Raw genomic sequence first — 24,485 nt, 5'->3', positions numbered from 1 at the left:
GAATGGGGAAGGTGCTAATTATGGAACCGCAAATTGCGGTAACGTAATTAGCACCCTGGTCCCTTTGCGGGTTGGTTTTTAACACCTGCTAAAACGCAGGCGTTAAAGTACCAACCCGCAAAGGGACCTCGTAGTAAGGCGGTAAGGGTTAACGGTCACCGGTGACCGTTAACCCTTACCGCCTTCCGTGTAATGAGACCCTAAATGTCTTATCCATTGAGATTGGCTTTAATAATATCGACTTCAATCAGAAAATGGTGCTTCTGAATGCCTATGATTCTCCCGGTGGACTTCAGACTAAAAATATTCAATCAGGTATTTTTGATTTACTAATGAACTGACAGTGGCTCACATCTCAGAAATCTGCAATGAATGCATAGATACATGGGCCCTCATTACAAGTCAGGCGTTAAGGGTTTAACGGCGCCGTCGGCGCCGTTAAACCCTTAACGCCTGATTCAAACTTTAACGCCTGCTTTTTGCAGGCATTAAAGTCCAAGGCGCTAGGCGACCTTGGTGCTAATTACGGCACCGTAATTTACGCTGCCGAAATTAGCGCCTTCCCCATCCCCATTATGCCCTATGGGGCAAAAATGGGAATGGGGAAGGGCAAATGGTGAATGGGGAATTACCGCCCCACTCACCTTGGAATGGGGCGGTAATTCCGCCATCCACCATGGCGGAATCCGGCATGGACCATGGTGCTAATAGCACCATGGTCCACCGCCTGACTTGTGATGAAGGCCATGGTGAATTAACAAACATTGGGTCTCATTACTGGTTTGGAGGTAGCCATGGTGCTATTAGCACCATGGCTGCCTCCATACTCGGGTCCGGTCCGGGTTCTTTGAATGATGAATTACCGGGTCATTCCAACCTTGGAGGACACAGTAATTCCTCATTCAAAAAACCCATCCCCATTCCCATTCGAGCCCCCATGGGGCTCAATGGGAATGGGGATGGAGCTAATAACTGGTCCGTTAATAACGGTCCCGTTATTAGCTCCCTGGTCCCCTTGCAGGACCCGCAAAGGACGTCTGGTCTGACCAGGCGTTCTGAGCAGGTCCCGCAAGGGAACCTCGTAATAGGGCGGAATGGGTTTACCAGCACCGTCACCATTACCGGCGCAGTTAAACCCATTCAGCCCACCTTGTGATGTGGCCCATCATATTCAAAATGGGTGACAGGGAGGAGTTGTTTTTACTCCATTCTATAACAACTGCCTTAAACATGGTGCTTCTTTAATTTATATGTACAACACTAAGCATGATGCATTGTCATGTCATGGCAGTGCAATTACGTAGTGCCAAAAAAAAGTTCTTCTTAAATCAGTTGTGTAATGTAATTGTCAAAGCATTTGTAAAAGGTGGTCTTTTTCCATATGCAAAAGTGGGCATCTTAGAAATTAACAGTGCCTTTCCACGATGACCCACTGTGTTGCTTGGAATTAAATGATAAACCGTATGGAATAAAAAAAATGATTGTATATTTGCATAACATATATGATCATCTAGTGGTGAGGCTGACGTTATTGAAAAACCTATGCTATGACAAAATATCCTATGTAAAACCCCCCATAGTAAAAATCTATAAAATAAAGATGTTAAAATAACACATTTTCTATCAAATCTTTTAAACAAAGAAAGTAAAAAAACAAGAAAGATGTAATACTAGAATTACCCCTAATATTTCAATTGATAATACAATCTGAGAAAACCATTACAAAGGGAACATCTCCATGGAAAAGGGACATGTTAAAGCGGGGTTCTTCACTATTCCAACCATCCTGGTGCAGTACTGTGAACACTGCATTGTCTAACACGATAGTGTTACTAATACATTTGTGGGATCCACTGAATATAGTCCCTTCATTTCAACATGAACTGTTGTTAATTTCCACTATTCCCCATATTATGGAGGTTACACTGGATGCATTTCTGTTAAACTTCACTTTGTCTTTCCTCAAATTAAGTAAACACATATTTCCCTGTCGCCTGCCTGTGATGTATCTTCCTTACATTTTTATACATTTCAAATCAAATTTCAAATAACGTGACCTATGACCATTGACATTTTTACTACAGTAAGGTGGCATAATTTGTAGAAATTGTTGTGTACCTTATAGTGCTTCTGTAATGTGCTGAATCACCACCATAGCAAGTACAAAGGACCTATCCTTGTCTGTAAATGGTGTATTGTGTCACCAACTGAGGAAATCAGACCTTAGTCTTCCAGATATAGGAGCACGAACAGGGCAAATATAAGGGGTTAGTGAAACAGGAAAAGGTGACTAGAGGTCCCAAACCAAAGGAAACTTTGGGTCAGCTTGAGTGTTTTTGGTAGCATGGATACTTATTGCTCCAAGCCCAATGGACTTGATTCTTCTGAAGGATCACGGGAGGAAGTATGTGCATTGATGACTTAAGGGTGGTGTTTCCAAAACTGCTTTGGAGTCATATATGACAGAAAACGTTGCAGTATCTACAGCAAGTTAGTCTCTAAAATATGCTCTGACAATCCTGTAATCTGTATGGGTTTATTGGCCTAAGGTTCTCTAATGCAATACCACAAGATAATTCCGGAGTGGTAATTCTGAGACTGCCAAGTGAGCCCCGAAGATGGTCTAGTCCAAGAGTTAGATGTGGAAGAACTATATGTTGTTGGTAACATAAAAAAGACAAATAGGGATGACAGGCTAAAGTTAATGCTGACAGCCTAGCCACCTTGACGTAAAGGCAAGCAATGCTTGCATGTCCTCTGTATTTGTGAAATGTGAGTAATCATTTCTTCTCATCATGAAGTATGCTAAGGATGATGGAAAAAGTGATGTCTACAGGCAGCATGCCGAATACCATTGTATAGTATGGACGTTTAGTGGTTCAGCATAGGGAGTCCAAACATTGAGGAAACCACTGGGAAACCTAAAGATAAAATAACTGTACATAACTTTCCATAACAAGGAAACAGGAGGCTTAGTACTTCATTATCCAATGCTGTGTAATGTAGATAGGAGACCTCCATCATTGAATCATAAACAAATATACACCATGTGACGTCTGTGTGAGGTCCTATGGTATTTCATTCTTTGTTTATTGTAAAAACTACACATATAATGACTGATGTATTACTGTCATTGTGTCAACTGGAATTTTAATAATATGATATAATTAGTTCTAATGACACATTAATGTGCTGTTATTTTGTGGTGGGTATGGCAATAGTGATTTATGCTACAGTTCCTGGGAGAGTTCTGTTGAGTGGTTGATGTAATTAAGAAATAAACCCAAGCAGGTGAGGCATTACCCTGGGGCATCACTTACAGGCCTGAGTGAACCTAAGGCCTTAACTATAGCCCTGGGGTATTAACAGACCGGTAATGTCGCCCTTGCCGGGGGTTTATTGCTATTAGTAACACAGCCCATTGCACTAGGTACTAATAGTGTATTTATCTCGAGTTGAGAAATTAGACGTCTGACGTTTCTCAGCTCGAGATAAAAACTACAAATGAAGATGGCCACCATGAACCGGGACATAGTATAATCCTAAATCCCTTCTCCCTTTCCATGGTGGACATTGCCGGATCAGCAATGCGCCGGAAATAATAGAATGCTCGGCGCCAATGAGGGACGCGGAAGAGTAAGGTAAACGGGTGTGGGGTTATGAGGGGTTAGAAATGTGGAAAAGGGGGTTGGTGGCAAGGGGCATGGGACACAGAGGGAGAGCGCTCTTTTCTCCATCCCAGCGAGGGAACGGGGTCTTTATCGCTGTGGTAAAGACCCTGTTCTGAGCCTCCTCATTGGCTGGGAGGATGCCCCCACCATATTAAAACAATTTAAGCATCTGATCTTGGGAGGCGGGGTGGCGCCACAGAAGAGAGTGAGAAAGTAGGAAAGAGGTGGGGCAATTGATTTGAGGTGCTTTGTACAAAAAATTAACTTACATTGTACTTTCTTTTGTATTAGTGAAAATCGTATCACTGGGCCAGGTGTTACATGAAGAAAAATACTACACTCCAAATATTAAAGTACAAGCAAGAAAAACTGTGTAAACACTTGTAAAAATATTACATGCATATGTAGTTAGTTAATGTGAATTCGGAAATGGGTCTATCGAACAAATTCTTTCAATAACAGCAATAAAGTAAAATAAAGAAATCATAACAACTTATCAAATCAAACCAACAAAAAACAATTAACCTAATCGTTGCTATATCCTAAGCAACACATTAATCTAAAACAATGGGGGTCATTCAAAGTAGGGCGCAAAGGGATATCGGGCACCGTTAAGGACATCTGTGCTGGTAAACCCTTTTCGCCCTACTACGAGGTCCCTTTGTGGCCCCGTCCTTATCGCCTGCTTTTACCAGGCGTTATGGACGGGATCCGCAAAGGGACTTCAGAGCTAATAACGGTACCGTAATTTATTGTACCGTTATTAGCTCCCTCTCCATTCCCATTTGAGCCCTATGGGGGCTTAAATGGGAATGGGGATTGACATTTTCAATGGGAACTTACCGGTCCCTCAAAGGTTGGACTAGATCGGTAAGTCCCCATTGAACGAGGGCAGACACGGTACCGGTAATGGTGCTAGTCATGGCGCTAATAGAGCCATGACTAGCACCAACCTCGGAATGAGGGCCCATGTCTAATTTAGCATTAAACCAGTCCACTATTATCGTGTAAAAATGCGTTATCTTTAAAGTCGTATGTTTGCATAGTTACAAAACAATACAATGTTGGACTAACTACACATAACCACAGATCATTAATCAAACTGTGACCATCTAAAGGTTCCTATAGAATGGAGAATTTAAGTGAATTTATTCTATGAGCTGCAACAACATAACATTTGAATGACCAGCATAATTTAAACTAAAATATGTTGTTCTACATTTCCTAAACTCAAGACAGTTAAGAAGTGATAACAACATTTTCTTGCGGGTGTCCCGACACCCTTTGCAAAGAAATGGGGAACAAATACTAGTTTCTTTCTTTACCCAATTACAATGATATTATGATCCTTTACTCTTCACCCATTTCAAGTGTTTAATTGTTCGAGAAAATGTATGACATTTTTGTTGGATGATCACAACCCTCGCTTTTTTACCACATACACATGTTGAGTAGCACCCATAAGAAAAGTACATATGCATAAACAGTATACCGGCAATTACAGCAGATTGATGCATAAGAGTAATTTAGCAGACAGATATGTAAAGAGAGAGAGTGAGACAAGTTGGAAAAAATGATTGAGAGTGGACAAAAGGTAGTTTAACTGAGCAGAACCTGAATGAAGAGCAGAATAACTTTACAGGGTTTTCGGGGTGCAAATAATTAGAGAGATAGGTGCATACTGAGAATGGGATCAAACAAGAAGCATAGATTTGACATTTGGAGGGACTAAAACCCTAAATCATTCACAAAAAAGCATATCCTTTTTAACATGGACACGACTTATTGGGCATGTTTGCTTTTCAGCAAAGGTGGCAGCTGGAAGAGTTGGAGCAAGCGACTTTATTGGTTGCCGTCTTTGCAAACTATCAACGCACATACAATGTGATTCTATTTTATGTTCTCATGTCCCACCTGCTGATGGCGACAACATGACAAGACACATGCTACGTTACACTTTAGGTCAGTTGTAGAAATCTCTTTTGGCATCATGTTGTGAGCCAAGTACCCAAATTGCTGAGATACAGAGCTTTAAAGGAACATGCGCACTTACTAAACAAGGTCCTGATAGGAGGTTATATAATTCCTTATAAGACCGGAATCCTCCACATGTCCTGCATAAGTTAATGACTTGTCCATATTAATGTTTTACAAAGAAATGCTTGTGCATGTTTCTGCACAATAAATCGGGAATTTTTAATTGCACAGAATTACAAACGAGCTTGTATTATCAAAGCCCGCTATGTAAAGCATGATTTAGCCATGTCTTTGCTTGGGTCACTTTGCAGGCCATTCTGCTTCATGAGAGCCCCTTTCTTATAGTCCCTAATGAAACCTACTGTTTCAGCATCAAGAGGCAACTCTGAGGACACTTCTGAGGGCTGGCAGTGGGGGATCTTCCTTATGGAATATGCTGTCTTAATTGTTATTTTTAGTGCCTGTAATTAAGAAGGTATAGTCCATAATGAAAATACAATGGCGCCTGCTCTGAAAACGTTCGCACAATTCCCCCCTTGCCAGAATGTATTCAGTTGCACAAATAGGTCTTGTGATGAAGGTTACGGGGACAGACGTTCCCCAAAAATAAAGTGCACGCTACCTCTCCCGAGATCCATCACAGTTTCTGTTTGAGTCAAGCATGAAGAGGACCTGTCCTCTTGCCACAGGATCTGCTTGCAGAAGAATGGATCACAAATAATCGAATGGTTGCATGATGGGGGAATCCCAGAATTTGGCTCACTCCTGGGAGGCCAGTATCTCAAAACTGAAAGACCCTGGGCTCGGGGCAGAGGCACACTGACAGATGATCAAAGAGGCAGGCAGAGAAGCTGCCTACCCCCTTGCCTGGAATGCTGAGGCCTGCAGGGCAGTGACTCTCCCAGCTCTGCTTACTTGGGGCAGGAAACAGCCACTCAAGTAACTGCAACCGATATAAACAAGTATATGTAAGGGTAGACAAGTATCTGAAAGGCCTGTACCATTAAAGCTACAGCAACGATTGTTAACTCACCTCTGCAAGCAAAATAAAGCTGGGGCATAACATATCTCAATATTATTAGAGCCCGGAAATGCCAGGGATGCATTTGCTGAGCAAAGCATACAGCACAGAGTCGATAGAACACAATAAACTTGATAGAACTAAGCACATGTTCATGTGAGAGCTTAGTCCAGACCAGAATCAGATGTACCTAATACGCCTTGATGGATTAAACCAAACCCATATCTCTATCATGTAGGTGCCACACACAAGTACACACTAGTTTAGTAAGGTATTTCTCTAATATTCCAAGTGGGGCTGGGGAAAATACTGCTTTCATTAAGATGGAATAGACCAATTATCGAAATGATATGCTAGGTTATTTACAACGCGCTTGATACCCCTCCGTGTCGTCTTGCTTCCAAGGCGCGCACGTTGACCCTGAGCTATCCTCTCGACAGTTTGCATCAAGGAGCAGTTGATGGTTATGTATCGAAAACCTCTATTTTGTATTTCACTACAAAGGCAGTCGTAGACAAATAAAGGGCAATTCTAATAACAATAGTTATAACAACAAAAATGTAATGTGGCACAATAGTGGAAACACATCAGTAAACTAAGCAGCAGAATTAGTGCAGTGTGAAAAAAGAAAATACATCAAAGCATTAAGTAGCTAAAAAAGTAAAGAAGCTCTGAAAGCATTATTCTGTAACTCTCCCCAACTTGTACAATTGCATTTGCTCTTAAAAATGGCCAACGCTGTGACAGAACTGCCAGCATAATGCACTCTTTCTGTATCACAGAGCAGCTGATTGACACCAAGGCCCCTCTACATTGTGCTGCACAAGCTCTGAAAGAGAGCTATACCTGTATCTTGCCTAACCCGGCCTCTCTATATACTGGTGCAAGAGTTCTGACAGAGAGCTGCCGCCCTGTATAGCCACATCTAAAAATAAGCCAGTTGTTTTTATGGTTCTGTGTGATTTTATTTTTCATTCATTGAATGTTCTTTTTTTGCAAATTCACAAGGGGGGTCCTGGGAGTCCCTCTGCCAGACATTAGTCCTGGTAACGAGAGACTTACCCAGAGTCTTTAGCTCACTATCTTTCACAGAGAAGAAATATCCCAAACATATCAGTCTTTGTCCTGCCTTGGGGTAGTCCAGCACCGAAATGCTAGGCAATTCTCCTCTGAACAAGAGTACCAACAGCATCCCCAGACACGTGTTTCGGTCTGGTTGGACCTCATCAGTAGGGAGGAGCTTTTTTTTATAGGAAATGCATGCAGTGGAGACACCCCGCAGGCCCCCCAAACCTCCTACATTTATTTTTACACTAACCCACCCCACCCACATACATTTGCGGTAAAATGCAGTTGAACAAATTCGACGAATTCTCCCTTGATGCAAAGGACTATCCTATCCTGTTTTTATCCATATGGGGTTCACTTAAGAATTTACCAAGCCAATGGCATCCCCGTCCAGCCCCATGAACAATACTTCTTGACCCTGGAGGATTTACCTCTACAAACGCGCGCAGGAAGGAAACCTGTTTAGTCCTACTGCCATGAAAGAGTGAATGAATAGATCAATAAATAAATGAATAAATAAATAAAATGAAAGTGGTGACGTGGTCGCTTTTCTTCTCCATCAAGCCAGGCTGCAGCCTCCATTTTAGGGCAGAGGGAGAGACAGTCAAGGAAGTGCGTAACGGCTTGTGAAAGATATTGAGTAGTTCCGACTAAATTGGCGTTTGCCAAAAACCAAATATAGTATAAGGCACTCAAACATACAATACGCTGTTGATTAGATAACACCTGATCGTTCTTTAATGTCAACCTGTGCTCCTTTTTCTAAGCCCTACATTGTGACTTTACCATTGAGAACCACTGTGGGAACCGCTGGCAATCACCCCGCCCGCCCCCTCTAGAATTGCCGAAAGCACTTCCAATCTTTTCTCCTATCTCGTGTTTCTGCCTCAGCTCCCGGGCTTCTGCCCACGACCTCCCAACGCTTGCCTTTTTTTTATATATATATATCTATGAATAGATATATATATATACTTTTTTGTGCTGTCCTCACCCTTTTTGTATCCGAAGAAAAATAAAACAGGGCCTTAATCCCAAGTGTGAACTGATGTAGCCTCCCTGTGTCGCGAGGAGACAGGAAAGAAATATAAAAGCCAATAAAATGCTGCCTCCCTTTCTGTGCCGTGTTTCCTTATTCTTCTTTTTCTTGCGTATTTTTTTTTCTTCTTTTATTTTCTGCTCTCCCTTCTTCCCCGGGCCCCCAGTTCATTATTTTTCTTTCTTGTCACTCAGTGTGATGGGTTGGACAGCGCTGCACAGATGAGCACAGAAGCCGGCGTCAGAAGGCCTTAATCTACTCTTTAATGCCTGACTTCAGAGCTGCCATTTATCTTCTGTCTGCAGCAGGCAGCCACCAACTTTATCTCTAATAATATATTGATGGATTAAAAGGGTCAGTCAGGAGACCAAGCAAGAAAAATTGCTTATTGACATCAAAATACAGTGCCCTCAACCTGATAAACATGGAAAGGGGGGACAGGAAAAAGAGGGGGGTGGGGGGTGCTTGCATCTCCGCCAGTTTGCAACAAAAAAAAAATATCAGTCTTGCGCCTGGTATTCTCCCAGTTTCCTCGGGTGGTCCATCTTATTGTAAAGCAAAACCCAAGGAAATACTGTTAACACAAGCTGATTCTGTGATGTGTTTTATTTTGTGTGTGTATGTCTTTTTTGTATGTGTGGGTGTGCTTTTTTAATTCGTAGCCAGAAGATTAAGGATTTCGACACACTATTTGTCAGCCCTCATAGTTGTCTGCATTGCTTAAAGAAAGCGCGCAAAAAAGCAAATGCTTACATTAATACAATAATTATAATATATAACTATTGGTGCCTTCTAAGACAATAATAACGGGATGGGGGAAAGAAGATCCTGCGTGCAACACACGTTTATTTAGAGCACGCGTTCACCCCTCGAGGGGCCTCTTGGCCCCGATCGCAGACGTGTATTGTTACCCAACTCATTGATACTCATTTTTATCAACATCAGAACGGTGAGTGGATCCTGAGGTCAAACACAGATCCTTGCAGTGAATGTATCAGTCCATTTAACCTCAGACCTGCTCTTTGCATTGGGGCTCAACCACTCAAATCCAACATCACCTGTGTTAGTTAGACCTATCCACCCTCCCCCTGCCCAAAGGCAATAGAGCTAAACGCTCTTCTAGATGAAACACAATGTTCATATAGAAGAGTTTTATTAATGTATTATAACTCATATCATACATATTAATTAATAATATTTTTAATAGTAAACAACTGCACACACCAAAGTGTCCCAGAGCACTTCAATATTAGGTGTTCTAAAAGAGAATGCATAGGCCTTATAGAATCTGATGGCGAAGTAAAGAATCAAGAAGACTTTCATATGCGGAATAAAGATTGCACGTGCGAAGAATCATTGCAGAAAATGCAAGCCGTTTTATAACTGTACAGATGCTGCAAAGCAAGTAGACTAAGTAATCATAAGGCTGGCTATATGTAGTGAATAGACTGCAGGCGGTGCCGCCATTATATAAGAATTACGACATCGGTGTCACATATTTAGTAAACTCACATCCATGGAGAACGAAGGAATAACAGCTATGTGTCTGTTGCAGCAGAGAAATAAGCTCAAGCTCGAAGGAAGACCAAGAAGGCTGTCTGGCGTGGTGTCAAAGACTGAAGCAAGCCAAAACTGGTTATCAGTCCTCAAAGTACAGTGAACGTGAGAAGCTGAATCAGCCCTTTTCAAGATGCAAGGAAAGAACACCATGAGTGCCAAGTTTATAAATTCAAGACAATTAAATGCTGCAAAACAGGCCGAAATACGGTCTCCAGTCACATGAGCTGAGGATGAAAATAAGAGTGGATCTGCAGGCCTGAACTATGATAAGGATGTGCCTATACTCCCTTTTATTCTCAGGAGCAATGATATTTTGCAAGGTCAAGTTCAAAGACAATCTGAATGGCAGACGGCATGAGTGATGAGAGATGTAGGGCTAATTGGGGTGGAGACACAGTCAAGTCCACCCACGAGCACCTGGGGTGCCAGCTCACTGCTGCTAGTGTGACAAATGTTCCAGAAGGGTACGAGTGTGACAACCAATTATAGAAAGCCATATAACGAAGGGCCTTATAGTTCGAGAGCCAATGGTATATCGTGTAGCTAGTAACTGATGAGGATGACTTGCACTAGGGGTGGGCATAAGTTGTCCATCTTACTGTAGAGACCCAATCACAATCCAATCCCTTATAGAAAGTATACTTAGATAGTCCCCTTAAACCAGGGGTGCACAACTGATTTTGACAGAGGGCCGAAAGTACCTTACATGATGGCTATAGTGGGCCGAAAAGTAAATGTGGGTGGGGCGGTTGGCATGGTGGCGCGTGGGGTGGCAGGAGGCTTTTTCAACTCCCAATTTGTATTAAACACATGGAAAAAGAATACATTTTGAGGTGTAACGATTTTTATTTGTATTTCAAACTTACATTTTGTACTACACATTTTCCATTGTTATCATTTATTTCTATTTAGTTATTGCATATCGTCGGTTTAATAAAATTATATATATTTTATTGACATTTGATTGGACATTCCATTATTTTGGACTGCTATACTTTGCTGTTTGGGTTGCCCAAGAGGAGTATGGCCTTCGCTGAGTCAGTTTTCCACAAAAAGCAAAGGATGAGGATGTACATCTCCTAACTGTGCCGGTTTTAGCTTTATTATTGGGTTCACTCTTGGAGTCCAAGACTATGCCCCATGGCACCCACCCCTCAACAAAACACTATGCTCTATGGCACCCACCCCTCAACCAAACACTATGCCCCATGACAGCCACCCCTCAAGCAAACACTATGCCCCATGGCTCCCACCTCCAACCAAACACTATGCCCAATGGCCCCCACCCCTCAAGCAAACACTATGCCCCATGGCACCCACCCCTCAAGCAAACACTATGCCCCATGGCACCCACCCCTCAACAAAACACTATGCTCTATGGCACCCACCCCTCAACCAAACACTATGCCCCATGACAGCCACCCCTCAAGCAAACACTATGCCCCATGGCTCCCACCCCCAACCAAACACTATGCCCAATGGCCCCCACCCCTCAAGCAAACACTATGCCCCATGGCCCCCAACCCTCAAGCAAACACAATGCCCCATGACACCCACCCCTCAAATAAACACTATGCCCCATGACAACCACCCCTCACCAAACACTATGCCCCATGACACCCACCCCCAACCAAACACTATGACCCATGGTCCCCACCCCCAACCAAACACTATGCCCCATGGCACCCACCCCTCAACCAAACACTATGCCCCATGACACCCACCCCTCAAGCAAATACTATGCCCCATGGCTCCCACCGCCAACCAAACACTATTCCCCATGGCCCCCACCCCTCAAGCAAACACTATGCCCCATGGCCCCCACCCACCAAGCAAACACTATGCCCCATGACACCCACCCCTCAAGCAAACACTATGCCCCATGGTACCTACTCCCCAACCAAACACTATGCCCCATGGCCCTCACACCCCAACCAAACACTATGCCCCATGACACCCACCCCTCAAGCAATCACTATGCCCCATGGCCCCCAACCCCAACCAAACACTATGCCCCATTGCCCCACCACCAAGCGAACACTATGCCCCATGGCCCTCACTCCCCAACCAAACACTATGTCCCATGGACCCCACCCCTCAACCAAACACTATGCCCCATGACAGCCACCCCTCAAGCAAACACTATGCCCCATGGCTCCCACCCCCAACCAAACACTATGCCCAATGGCCCCCACCCCTCAAGCAAACACTATGCCCCATGGCCCCCAACCCTCAAGCAAACACAATGCCCCATGACACCCACCCCTCAAATAAACACTATGCCCCATGACAACTACCCCTCACCAAACACTATGCCCCATGACACCCACCCCCAACCAAACACTATGACCCATGGTCCCCACCCCCCAACCAAACACTATGCCCCATGCCACCCACCCCTCAACCAAACACTATGCCCCATGACACCCACCCCTCAAGCAAACACTATGCCCCATGGCTCCCACCGCCAACCAAACACTATGCCCCATGGCCCCCACCCCTCAAGCAAACACTATGCCCCATGGCCCCCAACCCCAACCAAACACTATGCCCCATTGCCCCACCACCAAGCGAACACTATGCCCCATGGCCCTCACTCCCCAACCAAACACTATGTCCCATGGACCCCACCCCCAATCAAACACTATGCCCCGTGACACCCACTGCTCAAGCAAACACTATGCCCCATGCCACCAAGCATGCACCATGCATACATACTCATACATACCCCAACACCCCACCCCCACCCCTGCATACAGACTAACAAGCATACACCATATACCCACAGCCCCCACCCCAACTCAGCGTAAAAACCTGCAAGCATACACCATGCATCCATACAAACTCGAGCCCCCAACTCAGCACACAAAAGCACAAGCATACACCATGCACCCATACAGACCCAAACCCCCACCCCCAACTCAGCACACAAGCTCACAAGCATACACCAACACACAATGCACCCATACAGACCCAAACCCCCCACCCCCAACTCAGCACACAAACTCACAAGCATACACCAATACACAATGCACCCATACAGACCCTAACCCCCCACCCCTAACTCAGCACACAAACTCACATACACTATGCACCCATACAGACCAGAACCCCCCACCCCCAACTCAGCACACAAACTCACAAGCATACACCATGTACCCATACAGACCCCACCCCAAACTCACCATACAAACTCACAAGCATACACAATACACTATGCACCAATACAGACGCGAACCCCCCAACCCCCAACTCAGCACACAAACTCACAATTATACACTACGCACCCATACAGACCCGAACCCCCACCTCCCAACTCAGCACACAAAGTCACAAGCATACACCATGCACCCATACAGACCCGAACCCCCTACCCCAACTCAGCACACAAACTTACAAGCATACACCAATACACAATGCACCCATACAGACCCAAACCCCCCACCACCCAACGCAGCACGCAAACTCACAAGCATACACCAATACACTATGCACCCATGCAGATCCAAACCCCTCACCCCCAGCTCAGCACACAAACTCACAAGCATACACCATGCACCCTTGCAGAGCCCCACCCCAACTCACAAGCATACACCATGCACCCATACAGACCCGAACCCCCTAAACCTCTAACTCATCAAACAAACTCACAAGCATGCACCCTTACAGACCCGGACCTCCCACCCCCCACTCAACATACAAACTCACAAGCATGCACCCATACAGACCCGAACCCCCCCACCCCCGCATCTCAACATACACTGAATGTGCACACAACAACAAACATTCAGGCAGACCCAACACCCTCTTCCCCTCCAGCATCTCAACATACACTGCACTTGCACACAAACACATTCAGGCAGACTCGACACCCCCCCCATCCGCATCTCAACATACACTGCACTTGCACCCAAACACATTCAGGCAGACCCGACACACACCCCAAACCCGCATCTCAACATACAAGCAGCACAAAGACCCAACACACACATAAACAAACACCCCCCCAAAAAAAATCTGTACTTACCGGACGACGTGCTGGAAGGCAGGCTAGCTGGAACGCTGGCAAGGTCTGGTACTACGGCTGGCGTGGTAAGGCTGAAATGCCTTCTGGCATCAAGCCTTACTGACCACGCCAGCTGTAGTGCTGCCACTTCATTGGTGCAGCACACACGCACTACGTGGCTCATAGGAGCTACGTGGTGTGGGTGCCCTGAGCCAATGAGGGCCAGTGTTTTGTCTGGCCCAGAAGACGACAAAGACTTTTCCAAATGGAGGGCGGCCGGTGCTGCTTGAGGTCCGCCCTCCATTAGGAAAGTCTTTATTGCTGGCGGGCCGACAAAACAGCATGGCGGGCCGCAACTGGCCCGTGGGCCGTAAGTTGTGCACCCATGCCTTAAGCCAACCACAATCCCATGTAGTTTATAGTGGTTTGCCACGTGGTATGACATCACATATGACACATTTTTAGTACTTTAGTGCGTTTTTTATGCAACAGGATTGAGAGCATGATTGAACTTCTGTTGATGTCTGTTGTACATTTTCCCAACTTCCTGAGTCAGTCTTGTTTTTTGTTGTATGAGTTATTCTGCATCCCCTCCATCGTACGATGTATTACCTCAATTAAAAGGACCATCTCATCTCCCCACCAACCTCTGTCACAACCCCAGGCAGCTCCCTCAAGTTCGGACAACACCCACTACCACCACTAACCTCTGCCCCAACCCCCTCAAGTTCCCTACTTGTCTTCCGATCTCCCACTACCCCCACTGACCTTTTCCCATTACCCAGGACAGCCCCCTCAAGTCCTGAAACTTCCCACACTGCCACTGACCTCTGCCCATTACCCCAGGCAGGACCCTCAAGTGCTGGCCCCTCCCACTGTCCCCAATGACCTCTGCCCATTACCCCAGGCAGTTCCCTCAAAACCAGACACCTCCCACTACCCCTACTAACCCCCACCACATCCCCCTGAATCTCCCTGCTAGTCTTCTTTCATCCCAGCAGCACCACTGACATCTGCTACCAACCCCAGGTAGCTCTCTGAAGTCCTGACACCTCCCAATAACCCCACTGACCTCTGCCCCAAACCCATCAGGCCCTCTGCTAGTCTCCCCTCCTCCCATCACCGCCACTGACCTCCAACCCAACCCCAGGCCTCCCCTACAGGTCCTGTCACCTCCCACTACCCCACTAACCTCCGCCCATTACCCCAGGCAGTCCGCTCAAGTCCTGGCACCTCCCACTACACCCAGTGATCTCCGCCCCATACCCCTCAAAGCCCCTGCCAGTCTTTCCTCCTCCCACCTCCCCCACTGACCTCTGCCCCAACACCAGGCAGACTTCTCAAGTCCTGACACCTCCCACTAACCCCATTGACCACTGCCCCATCCCCTTCAAGCCCCCCACTAGTCTGCAGTCCTCTCACCACCCCTCTGACCTTCACCTCAACCCCAGGTAACCCCCTCAAGTCCTGACACCTCCCACTACTCCACTGACCTCTACCCCAACCCCTTCAAGCTCCCCGCTAGTCTTCCCTCCACCCACCACCCCCACTGAACCCTGTCCCCATGCCCAGGCAGCCCCCTCAAGTCCTGACACCTCCCGCTACCCCACTGACCACTGGCCAATCCCTCTCAAGCCCCCTGACAGTCTGCCATCCCCCAGAACCCCCACTGACCTCTGACCGCAACCCCAGGAAGACCCTCAAGCTCTGGCACCTCCCACTACCCCCCACTGACCTCCACCCAAACACCCTACAGCCCCCTGCTTGTCCACTCCCCTACAAGTCCAATGTGGAGCAACAACCTACCTTTACTCCACCGGCCTGCCTACACCATAAAGGTCACCTGCCACATATCCACCTCGAACATGAACAACTGGGAGCACTGTTGCTGAATGCCGGACTGTAGCTTCCACTATTTCTCGTGGTAGACCACATGCAGCTATACGTTAACAGAACACCATATTGTTGCAAAAGATAAACTTTCACTACTCCATGTACATGTGAGATGCTAATGAAATATAGTGCAATGGGGCATTTGTATAGAGCCTTTGTGCCATTTCAATGGCATCAAAAGGCAGAAGGCAAATGCCCTTGGAGGACTGAAGTATGAGGAATCAGCGATTGGTCTGACTGATTTACAATGTGTGTGTGCATATTATGCTGTACTAAGGTAGATAGGTAGGGGTGGCAAAGTCCCTGTCAGTGGCCCACTTAGAACAGGCTTGTGGTTGGGTGATGTGAAGGTTGTAAAAGAGATTGATAATCAGTGAAGCTAGTCTGAAGAATCAATCATGAGAATCAGCTGCATTCTAGTGGCAAAGGCAATGTACGATATGAGAGCAGGTAGTGGCTGTTTGCAGGTGTGGGAAGGTGGGTTGCCATAATTTGGGAGGGGCACAGCATTCTACCATTTAGTACACAACTGATGAGTGTACCCCACTCATCCACAGTGAGTCCACATCCCACCCCAAAACCCACAATGCCAAATATTCATATCAGTGAATGAAGTGATACACCTTGTCAAGCAAGGGCCAAAAGAACACCTAAATATCAGTTTAACCAGAAAGGAACTCAACAGACAATAAACTCAACCTCCAGTAGCAAATGTGCAGAGGCAAATGAGCTGTCATCAAACAAACAACTAAACCATATGGAACATGTGGTAAAACATGTGAACATATATGAATACCTATCCCCAATGAGAGACCCCAAACACCATGATGCTACATCTCACACATGAACACAACCATTCCCGTATGTACACCATTACACACACAACAAAATACTTCACTCCAACACTAACATGCCGACACCAAACAGTGCCCCTGCACAAGGAATAGAATCAGATAATCAGCCAGTGCCACTGTCAGGTTTGCGATGGCCCCACTCCAACATGTGATACACATGTGCACAGGTCCAGGTTAATCCAAACAATGCCACCATGTCAAGCAACAAAAACAAGCAACATCACCAAACACACATGAACACATAAATCAATGGAGTGCAAACTCAACCACATCGAATAACGCCCACACACACATGCACACCATGTACAGAATGCAACAACATGACTGTATTGCAAAGTGTGAAGGTAGGCACGCAACAGATGAAAGGGAATGGAGAGCAGACAACTGGCATTTCAAATGAGCATGATGGGCACAGCTGGACCATGGCCCTGGCCTCCTGGCAAAGACCCCCCACCCACAGTGTGGCCCTGGGAGACAGAACTTCGGGTAGAGGGGTGGGCAGTGTATCCCTTGGATGGGTGGCCAACCACTGAATAGATGGGAGCATAGCTGGTCCTGGGGACATCCCGAGGCATGCATAGTGCACTGCTGGCACACCACTGCTGTCAAGTCCCCCTGTTCTATGCAGGACACTCAAGCCAGTCATGATTTATCTGCGCATAGCATGGCCATGTAAGCAGGTGGAGAGTTCTCACAACACATGCTTGAGCACTTGTGCATCCAATGACATGTTGCAACATGCAGCCCTGACAGCATGACCTGAAAGCTTGCAACATGTACATGCACCCATTGCTGGGGTGCAATCCCCTGACTGTTGATACCAGCACAAGCAAATGTTCACACATCATCACTGACTCCTCATGCAGTGGGCAGACAGATCACACTGCCCTCCATGAGAGTTCAATGTACCAACATGTAATTTCCAGTCATATATACCCATGTGTCAAACTTAGCTACTATGGATGACTGATGCAATCTCCAATTACTAATGTGCACAGAGGTGTTGGGCATGTAGGTACCTCACATGCACCCAACATAGCAAACTGCATCTGTACCTGTCAGTTTACTTGTTGTCATCAATTCACATTGCATGGGCATTAGTGCACCAACTCACCAGGAACTGACAGTGCACATCCCTATGCCCGTCCACTTCACAGATGTCTGCCATCACTTGTGCTCAGCATCAGCAGGAAGCTTACTGCTGGTTTAGATCAGTGCAACACACATGCTGTGTACACAAGGGAGTACCTGAATCATGCATACCCATGCAGAACACACATACACTGTACAGCAGTGCACCCCATGAGTACTCACCAGCAGCTTCCAGCCGTGCGTTTTCAAGTCAAGTATCTGGGTGTACAGCACTGAGTTGAACCTCTCTAGGACCCACAGCTGAAGGGTTAACACTCAATGGCAGCCCACACGGTGCACCTCCACATTGGCACCTGCCTCGAGGGCTGCCTTTGCCTTCTCATGGCAACGATGCTTCAAGTTGTCCCAGTGCTTCTTTGCAGATCTCATGGAATGGACTGTCACCCCTCCCACATTGTTGGCTGCCGAGATGAGTTCACAGATCTTCTGATGTCTGGCCTTTCTGAGCTGAATTGATGGGCGGAAGAGGGAATCATGGTTTGCCAGGACCCAATCCACCAGGATGTCAACTTCGGTGTAGGTGAAGCTAGCAGCCCTTGCCACCATGAGCACACCACTCGATTAAGTGGAGGATGGAGCAGACATGGCAACCGCCTGAGGCAGGTGTGGGCTAGCTGTATCCTGACGATGTGCTGTGGAGCTGTGGTGGTGGAATGGAGAGGTGGAAGTCCCAAGACACCAGATGAGGTGGTCACAGAACTTACAGGTCAGTCACAGGAGAACAGGCAATGGGGGAACAGCAGGAACTCCAAGGCAGTGCTGGTGGGCAGCAGGTACTCACAATCTACCAGGCAGCAGCGGATAGTAAGGTTTGAAGGCTGCACAGGGCAGCAGGAGGCAAACAATGTGCGCGAGCAGGAATGGAGACAGAGGATTAACGATAACAGACACACATTTGGGGGTGTTTCAGTAGCCGTTGCCTTCATGTTATGCCTTGTGTACCGCATTCCTTTTTGTTGGGGGTGGCAATACGTATCACGTACCAATTTCTTCTGTCTGGGTCCCAACACCCATCTTTTCTTTGAGGATGCCAATATGCATTGCTACCAAATTATTTTATATTGGGGTGCCAATAAGCATTGCATTCCGTATTTGTTTCTGTTGGGGGGTGTGTAAGAGGATTCAATTCAACACTACAGCTAAGTCAACGCCTAGTCTATAATACTGAATGAAAACCCTTATTGATATATCTTTAGGTCCAGTTCATGCGTTCTGGATGACTACCCCTATATAACACCCCTCTCTTGGAATCCCCCTGACCCCACTGAGCTAAGAAGTAGTTCTGTTTTGCAAGTTTAAAAGGTTTATTTGATAAATTAAAATATATATATATCACACTTTATAATAAATTAATAATTGACTAGCACACTTAATCTGATATGATAAAGATTAACAACGGAGAATCTGGCACTAGCACGCTTCTTTATAATCACTAATGAGTTGAGATGAAATGGATAAGGTAGCACACTGGTAAATAGGAACAAAAGTATAATGTGGTAGAGGATGCTTTATGTAAGCTCAGGTGGATGCAATATTCAATGAATGCAGTACAGAAAATACTCAATATGATTTCAACCAAACAATGTAATCACTTTTCTCTGGCAATCCCCTCCCCCCCTTGATGCAAGGCAAGGAAATGGAAGGAAAACACACAGTTCTCAGAAATGCAATCAAATGTGATTCAGTTCACCCCAGCAAGCTTAGACTACAGAAGTTTGAAAACACAGGCCCAAATTGCTTTGATATGTGCTGGCAATGAATTGAAAAGTATGCTAAAATACTTTTAATTCCCTTTCAGAGGTTCAGGGTGATTGGTATCTAGTTAATATTAGTCCAGGCTCACACTAGCAATGATGCAGGGATAGTTAGCAGGTTAAACGAATTTCTGGCAAATGGAAGGCAAGCAGCAGCAGTTTTACACGTGAAGAAATTTGCAAATCGCGGTAAATTCGCGGATGCGTCGAGCGCTATTACAGAGGAACCACAAGGACTATCTCTATCGTTTTGGGGTCCTAGGAAAGCCTAGGATCTCAGCTTCAAGATGAAAGTTACTGCAAGTCTCTAGCACAAACGGTTGCGGAGATATGAGCGATTGAATAAAGGTTGTTTTTCAGATTTGAAATTTTAAACGCACACTTTTTCAGCTTTAAAAATGATGGCAGGATAACACAATTGCTAAGCTGCAGTTCTACTTAGGTTAAAAATGGATTGAATTATATTATTTTAACTAGGAGATTGGTTCTGCACAGTTTTCTAGGTACTCACACTATATTCTTGAGTGAAATGGGCCTCATCACGGATCTGGTCAGGGTTTTAAATTCGCCTCTGGTCTCTGCACTTCACAGTGATCTGGGTCAGCTCTCTCTGGTTCTCTGGTCTGGGTCTCTAGTTCTGGATAGATTGAAGTCTCTAGTTTGGCTCTCTGGAGGTTTGATGGAGGTAAAGCATAGATTTTTCCGGCAGAGCGTCCCGCTGCAGATGGAATTGAAAAGTCCCTATCTGTCCTGTCTGTCTGCTTTTATGTGTTTAGAATGTGGGTGTGTTCTAGCATCACTGACCCTAACTCTCTCTCAGCTTCTAATTGGTCAAACTTCCATTTATCATTTGATTGGGGAATGAACTGTGAGTCAGAGTGATGTCATTTTACAGCCTGCAGAAAGTCCACTCCTCCTGTCAACTTACACACAAATCTAGATTTGAAACAAATACATATTTGCAGAGGTACATATTGTTTTAAAATCATATGCACCCATCATGCATCACAGGAGGTATCCCCTGTTCAAACTCTGCTCTTCCTGGGAGCTTGCATTCAGAAATGGCACATATTTCACTTTTTAACTGATTTTGCAATTTCTGACATTGACCCAACTTTACATACATGTGCGCAGGGAGTACGGACATTAACTGATGAAGTTTCAGATTTTTAACATGCATACATTTAGAGTTATCCCCACTTTTCCGCTGACACCCCCCTGAACATACCACCGGTTCTAAAAACCTCTTAAACTGTGGGCAGAAAAATCACAAGAATTATGGTATCATTTATAACATTTTCACATGTCCGCTCTATGAGTTATTCATCTTTTTAAAGTTATGTTCTGGCTCCAAAGGGGTGTGGTTTACCCTCAGCACAAGGTTGAATTTCTGGTTTTTCCAGTTCTGCCAAGCCAGCTTGCTCTCACAGGCAGTGCCCCTCCCCTTTCCTCAGGAGGAAGCCACTTTTTACGACCAATTACGACTCCTGCCAATAAAACCTTTGCCTGAGCCAGGACAGGGCTTTGTTCACTTTCCTGCAGAGCACAGGTAATTCAATTATCAGATAGATGGCATATCCTTAGTGTGAGCAGCAAAAGGGCAGCTAGGCCTGGGAACACAGCTGTGACTCAAGTTTCACTCCTGATGGGGGTAGTTGCCAGGCAGAATTCAGTTCATTAAGCCAGGTTTCAGATAACATGTCACTTTTTGTTCCCCAGTTTCTGCCTTCAAATAAAACTAAACATTTTCACATATGCAGCTAGAAGGCTGATTCTAAGTGCAAAACTATGGCATTTCAACAGTTACACAGGCATGTGACACCAAACATAGGTCACTCATTTAATCTAAACATTTTCGATTTTAGTGTCTTTAAATCCAGTGCAACTTAAACTGCTGACTCCATAGCTCAGCCAGTTTTGTTATAAGCATTGTTCTGGGCTCTTCATTTCCCAGATTTTGTAGGCACACAAAACTCCATTCTACCAAATGTCTGCTGGTGTTCAGTGAATATTTTGCACATATTGCAATGTTTGAAATAGGCACTTTGGCTTGCCTTCAGAGAAACACAGGGTGGTTTTAAACTGCCGGCTTTTGGATAGTGGTGAGTACTGGTACTGCACCCATTTTTGGGATTTAAGAAAATGAATTCCCCACAATTCTAGGTTGCATTTGGCAATCAGCATTGCCATTCCCAATGGTTTCAGACTACTGTGCGGGTAGTCCAATGGTGGTTTTAGAGCGCTTTGAAGCTAACCGGCGCTACTGTTTTTACTTTGGCAACCCATTTCCCTCATGGCAACCCGGCCTTTCATTCTCGCACTGGTGGGTGGCAAGTGAGGCAACCATTTTGGTGGGCGCACAAACTGCGCAGCTTTCCTGGATTTCGGCGCACATGTGGGTTTTCCGCCATCTTGAATTTTCTAAGCCCACAGCACCAAATGTTGCAGCATGATAGCTTAAACGTGGGTCAGGACACCCAACAAGCCCCCCCACGCGACTACACTTTGAATTTGAGTCGATGGGGAGTCGGGTGCACAAGGGTTTTGACCCACGCACCGGTCTGTCCGCATAATCTTCTTCCTCTTCTGTAGATGGCACAGTTCAGCATCTTTTTCTCCATCCGGTACTGATCGATCGGTTCTCCTCGCCAGTCCTGATGGGAGTATTGGGCGGTCCACTGGGCCCATTGGATCTTCGTTCCCGGTCTCCGGATCGTCCTCCTTGGCCAGTCTCAAGGTCTTCTTTCTCCTAGGACGACAAAGGAAGAGCGGCAATACCTACTCATAGACGTTTTTCCACCACTGTTGAGATGGTGGGATAGCATATGCATTTCATCATGACGAAACATTACATTCTTATTTTGATAAAAAACAGTATAACTAAGAGACAGTTTCATGCAAATCACAATATTTTAGAGACTAGATGTGGTATGTTTTATGATTGGAACTGAATTAGTCTGAGACAGTACCCGCTAGGATTCCAGAGGATTCCTCCAGTTGTTGCAGAGTGTGCCTGGGATGGCAACATTTCAACTGGTTTATGTGGACCCACTTGTCTTCCCCCTCTGCCGAACCGCCTTTGGGGATGCGGATCTTGTAGGCCACAGGGGAGATCTTGTCGATGATCTCAAAGGGTCCCTTCCATGTAGGCAAAAATTTGCGCTGCTTGGCCTGGTTCCTTTGGAAGTTGTATAGATAGACCCGGTCTCCCACCTGATATTCCTTCCTGGAAGTTTTCAGGTCATAGTGGGTCTTCATGCTATCAGCTGATCTTTCTAGATTCCGCTGAGCATAAGCAAAAGCATGTTGGAGGTGTTTCCTTAAATTCTCTACATACTCATGAGTAGTGGAGGCATTTATCAGTGTCTGCTCTTGGGTCCTATAGAGCAAATGCTGAGGAAGCACCATCTTGCGCCCAGTCATCAACTCAAATGGTGACATTTTGGTTGCAGATGAAGGGGTAGATCTGATAGCCATTAGGACCAGAGGTAATCGGATATCCCAACTTGGCCCAGAATCTGCCACAAACTTCTTTAATATGCTCACAATTGTCCGGTTATATCTCTCTACTGCCCCAGAAGAAGCTGGTCTATAAGCAATATGCAGCTTTCTCTTGACCCCCAATATCTCCCACATCTTTGTCATTACTTCACTGGTGAAATGGCTACCTCTGTCTGACTCAATCCTTTGAGGTAGACCAAAACGGGAAAAGATGTGGTTGATCATCAAGGCAGCTGCAGTTTCCGCCTTGCAATTTGGGGCTGGGAGACATTCCACCCACTTGGTAAACAAGCATGTCACAGTCAACATGTACTTATTCCCCCTAGCCGAGCGAATCACAGGGCCTACAAAGTCGATTTGTAAATCTGACCATGGCAGGGTCATCCCCCTCTTTTGGAGCGGCGCGCGGTGCGTGAGGGATGTCGGCTGAAATTGTGCACACACAAGACACCCCTTCAAGTATTGGTCGAGGTCCTGCCCCATGTGTGGCCAGTATGCAACCTCTCTTAAGATTTCCAATGTTGTGTGAAACCCCCTATGACCGGCGGTGGCCGCATCATGGGCGTGACTTAACATCAGGCTTCGGAATGAGGTAGGAACCACCCACTGATCGTGGCCAGCTTTGGATTTCCTTACCAGCAAATCGTCTTGGATTCGGAACATTTTTGGACATTTCATCAACACTCTTAGGTCCTCTTTCCCAATGTAATCGGTATCCGTCAGGGGAAAGTTCTCAGGGTCCTCAAGGTGCTGGTAAAATTTACCAATAATTGGATCCCCCTTCTGAGCAGTAATCAAATCATCATCAGGGGTCTCCTTACTCCATTGTGCAATTGAAAGGTCGTTGTGAGCATTTGTCTGGGACCTAGTGATAGCAGTGACCTGGATTTCCCCCAACAGGGACTCAATCTCAATTAGATCCCCTTGGATGGCCCCGGTTTTGGCCAGCTGATCAGCTAAGTCATTTCCAGTTTTGTCTGGTCCCTCTACTT

The sequence above is a fragment of the Ambystoma mexicanum genome, chromosome 10, assembly GCF_040938575.1.
Source record: "Ambystoma mexicanum isolate Mex_15411 chromosome 10, UKY_AmexF1_1, whole genome shotgun sequence".
NCBI classification, from domain to species: Eukaryota; Metazoa; Chordata; class Amphibia; order Caudata; family Ambystomatidae; genus Ambystoma; species Ambystoma mexicanum.
This window is presented reverse-complemented; position numbering follows the sequence as displayed.